This window comes from Triticum dicoccoides, chromosome 1A (genome assembly GCF_002162155.2).
Source record: "Triticum dicoccoides isolate Atlit2015 ecotype Zavitan chromosome 1A, WEW_v2.0, whole genome shotgun sequence".
NCBI classification, from domain to species: domain Eukaryota; kingdom Viridiplantae; phylum Streptophyta; class Magnoliopsida; order Poales; family Poaceae; genus Triticum; species Triticum dicoccoides.
The window spans coordinates 595420293-595425200 of record NC_041380.1 but is presented as its reverse complement, the minus strand read 5'-3'; the positions used below and the strand labels follow the sequence as shown (position 1 = coordinate 595425200).

At 41.1% G+C, this 4908-nt stretch overlaps 2 long non-coding RNA genes across 2 annotated transcripts; both read left to right on the top strand.

Annotated features, from left to right (window-relative positions):
- The first annotated feature begins 427 nt into the window (after positions 1 to 427).
- On the top strand, positions 428 to 1046 carry LOC119294254. The gene is made up of 4 exons (XR_005143394.1): positions 428 to 537; positions 613 to 673; positions 749 to 809; positions 967 to 1046. It is a non-coding gene; the product is annotated as an uncharacterized LOC119294254 (long non-coding RNA).
- Positions 1047 to 1160: 114 nt separating this feature from the next.
- LOC119294245 lies at positions 1161 to 2462 on the top strand. Its single transcript, XR_005143389.1, has 2 exons — positions 1161 to 1649; positions 1820 to 2462. It is a non-coding gene; the product is annotated as an uncharacterized LOC119294245 (long non-coding RNA).
- Positions 2463 to 4908: the final 2446 nt, after the last annotated feature.

The window sequence follows — 4908 nt, the reverse complement described above, 5'->3', positions numbered from 1 at the left end:
GGGGGTAGATGGCGGCGGCGGCTCCCTCTGGTGGCGGAGGAGGGGGGAGATGGCGGCGGCGGCTCCCTCTGGTGGCGGAGGAGGGGGAAGATGGTGGCGGCGGCGCCCTCTGGTGGCGGAGGAGGAGGCCCCTGCCATGGTGTCTCAGCTCTAGGCCCTCCTGCTTGACCGTGACACCCACCCTCAAGATCCACTCGACAGATCACGCGGCTGGCTCTCGAGCTCTACTGCGATCCCCGAGGATGTGCTAAGGATGTGAAGGTCCATCCCCGGCCCATGGCTGCTGCCAGATTAGGTTGGTTGAGGTACGTGTCGGATCCATTGATCCATTCTGATTGTAGTTGTTCATTCTCTTCACAGACCGTCTGTTTCCCCTTTCTTTCCTCAATCTCCTTTTTCCCCTGTTGTTCTTGATGTTGACAAACAGCGGTTCTTTCAGTGCGGGCTGATCTACAGGCTCGACTTTTTGTTTTGGAGGTTGCTGCTCGTCGTTGGTTATATGGGGAGGCGTTTTGGTGGTCCAAGTTTCCTAGGCAGGTTTGTCTTCTACCTCTGGACAATCAGTTGGTTGACATGTTTATACGGCGAAACTGACTCGTGCCCGGCCTGTAGTGCTTTTGCTGGCAGGGAAAGTTCAGAGGAATATGCTTTGAGAGGTGTCATAATATGAAAGGTATGCATCCGTGATTCATTTGTCTGTGCATCCGTGCATCTTTGGTTTTATCTACCTGATGACGCTTCTTTACAGGAAACAATTAGTTCTGCCCAAGGGTGTTTCTTTGTACCGGGGCATTGTCTCCATATGCTAGGTAGTTGTCGTTCTTTTCCACTTGCTACATGTACTCATATAGCCTATTGTTTATTCCTGCCCAGTTTGTTTTATATATGGGTGCATATGGACAAGTTAATGGGGCATCAGCTTGGTAGATTAAGTCTGCTAAATTTGTTTCTTGCCATTAAAAACAGATGAAATCCATGCCTCCCACAGTTATTGAAGGTGTGTTGCTTCCATTTGCAAGTAAGAAAGTAATGCTCCTAATGAATTTGCTACAGTTTTTGTGCTCTGCTGAACTTTCCTTTATTTTGTCATTTTGGCGGGTGTATTCCATCGGATTTTGCAGAATCTACCTGACTACACAAGGTTTTGCAGGTAGCATCAGCAAGAATTGTTGGGCTTAAAAATCCAGGATGGTGTTGTTAATGCAACATCTCTGTTTGAAGAGTTGGTGACTGTAGTTTTTGGAAACTATAGTGATGGGCTAATCTACCAGACTGTGGAGCTGCCTCAGAATGGCGAGTTTTCTTGTGCCAATGAAACTGGTTCTCATAGATCGTAAAGGATGCTTCTATTATGTTTATTTGGCTTCAACATTACCTATAGCAAGATGCATTTTTTTCGCTTGTTTTTTTCCCTGCAAGACCTTATTCCTTGCACTCTTGAGTCTTTTGAGAAGGAGAAAATTATTGTTGGGAGGGAAAAAGACTGATCATGAGTTCCTGAAACAGAGTGCAACAGTGAAGAACAAGAGGCTTTTTTGTTGATGAGTCGGCCTAAATATATTTTAGATGATTGCCAAAAAGTTGTTATTGAAGGATTGGAGTCAAGCTTAGGATCAGTTTATCCTATGGGTCTGTACTACAAGGTTGAGGTATGTCTCTCCTCATTTATTTTGCTATCGAACCTTGTTGGTTGCATTCTTGGGTGCTTTGACAAGGAGCAATTACACAATGCGATTGTGGTCACTACTTTTGATTATATTTTGCAAGAACTTCTGTGAAGCCATTGTGGCATGTACTTAGAACTTCTGTTGATGTGCAGTGCGTCAACCGACAACGCAGAAATCAGGTTTATAGACGAGTGCTTTATGCCGGGGTGGACGAGCTTCCGTTAGGCCATTGATTTCCCAATGAAGGAGCTTTGAGGCAAGCACTGCAATGATGTATATTTGTATATGGCATAATCTGTAGGAACCCTCTCCTTGTTTCCTTTTGTTCTTGGTTTTGCTCCAGTTGATTACTGCCCTATGAGATCTGCACAGACAAAATTCATGTTGATTTGTTTAGTTGTGGCATGTATCGCAGCTACACCAGTCTGATAATTTAGTCCTCAAATAAGGTAGTTTCCGTCTCCCCTTTACATGTGATGGACATACGTGCTTGTTGCTTGCCGTTGCTGAAGCGAGGCCTCTTAAGTGTACTTTTGTGTTCTCCCTGATTATGTTAATCAGGCCGTATGTGTTCTGTTGGTCTATTTTCATTTGTCTACCTCTACAGAATTTCAAAGATGTAATTTTCTATCATGTAGTTGCCTCTTTCTTCATATACTAACCCTCTCCTAAATGATAGATGAGGCAGGTGACTTATCTCATGTATTTTCTTTTCTGTAAATTACAACAAGTCTATTTTAGTCAACTTAAGGGTATGTTGAATATGACTGTTAATGAAGATAGTCATTCTTGTTATTGAATGTGCACAATCTGATTCATTTTAAAGTAGTTCCTTATCTTTATGACTAGACTAGGCTGCTACTTTAGCGAGTGTTTCACTTCAACATAGATTGATGCAAGAAAGAAAGAATTCTTTTGCAATAAAGCAAGCATTGAGTGCCCAAAGCAGGAGAGCTTGAATTTTTTGCCGACGTAAATTTAAGGTAACCTTCTCCATGCATATTTTTTTTCAACCATTTGTATCTAAATATCAGTAATCATTTTGAACTATATGCTCAGGCCGACCTTTTTATTTGATGTTATTGGTGTGGTGTGTGTATAATTGTTAACTTGGTTGCGGTTTTAATAATAGGTCGTCACACATTACAGAAAACTATTTTCCATTCTGTGTCTCTATGCTCATTTTGTGCCCGGGTGCAGCTGTGAAGGAACACTGCAGGTAGAGAAGAAAGAAAGGAAGAATGATGGTAAGAACCACTGAGATACCGAGTCCGGCCAGCCAGATGAGTATCAGGAGTGTTTCTTCATTGGAAGTGATGACAAAAATTGTCCTTTAGAGTATATTAGTTGTTTAATCATCAATGAGTAGACTAACGCATACATTTTTTTTGGACTGCACCCATATAGTTTGTCTTTGCTGAATATACTATATTTACTTCATTTCTCTATTGAGTTAGCAATGGCAATATGATTGATTTATATACTATATAATTTGCACCCATATAATGATCAATTAACCATGTTTCTCTATATAATTTGTCTTTGCTGAATATACTATATTTGTTTGGTCTGCACCCATATAATGATCAATTAACTCCTGAAAATACCCTTTCCAGACATAATTTCTTTTCATCATTGTTAAGGCTGATTTTACCTATTTCACTTAAATGGCGACCTCCCTGCACTCCCATTTTTCTGCTTAGGATTCTCATTTAATTGGTGAGCACTCAGATTTGGAATATCAGCTCTTTAGTACTGGTTTATCATTTTAAGAAAATAGGAGCAATGTGATTTTGTTCTCTAGAGACTAGAATTGAATAGTTAGTCCTTTTAGTACTATCCTACTACCATTTGTAGCTAACAGATGCATCAGTTCGACTAGGCATTATCATGTATTGTACCGTAGTATCTTTTTTGCATAGAGTAAATACCTACTTCTGCTGCAGGTTACTTTTCTTTATAAAATTTGGTTCAGGATGCCGTTTTACCTATTGTAATACCTTCAGCATAGAAGCAGTAGTGGTCTGCTCCTCCAAAGATCTATAGCTTGTGGATGCGGCGGATGTGGCACAGGGAGCAGATGAATTGGGAATAAGAGGACCCCCGGCGCGCGCACAAATTGTTTCTACCTGACGGCTGATAGTGAGGGTGAGCACCGAGTTGCAAAGTCGTTGCCCTTCCCTGCAAATTACAGTTCCTTCAAATTAACCAAATCACCATCTTATTTTTTTCCTAATTTTTTCTTATTTCTTAGATGCCTCTGACCTGTCCCGAGAAGGTTCGAGCCGAAGTACGACTTGTACAACGCATCACCAATTCGTCCGACAGTGTAAAATGCGTTTGTGTTAGCTGAGTGAAAATTAGAGATCAGCCTGGTGGTACTTTATTATTTTATTCTATAGCTTGATCTGCCAAATGCTATTAAGGAAATGAAGTTTCTTCCTCGATCAAGTTATCAATCCTTATTGGGTGTATGCTTCCTACTCAACACCTGAATAATCAATTTGTACATGCTCATATATATTAATATGCTATTTTGTTGGTGCATAAGAGATAATACATGCATGTGTAATCTACAATTTCAGTGAGCTAAAACCCTATTGTTCTGAGGTTTTTTGTCATGGATTATTTTATTCTCATGTAAACTATAGGAAGAAACACTCATGTATGTACAGAACTGAACTGAAGCTACCATGGAAATTACGTTCTATAGCTGTGGGTCATTTCCGGTATGAACAAAATTACTAAAATACCTCTTCTTTTTACCAATGAACGAAACTCAGGACAAACACTGCTGCAAAGGGGGCTGGTGCTCCAAAGAAAGCAAAGCAGCAATTCTTCCATCGGTTGGACTAGATATGTACATACGGTATGACTAGCGCTTCTTGGGTTCCATGCTTGATACAACCGTGTTAAATAATGTGTCATCATATAACGATTGTGGTTTCTCTTTTCCTCACAGCATCTTCTGCGATCTGTTTGCTTATCAAGCTAGGTTTACCGTTAGATGGGTGTGTTTCTGAAGAACGCTTCTGAGCTCTGCTGCGCCATAGCAACGGTCTGACCATGGGGTCCGGAGATCGTCAACTCAGCACACTTTTGGGCATGCACATGATGTATTTTGTGCAGCTTTCTAAGGCAAAGCTTTGACACCAGCAGACCCATGTCAGGCCACTGCCATAGCAATTCCTCTATTTAGGCGCTCGACTAACAAATGCAAAGGTTTCTGTTACAAAAGGTT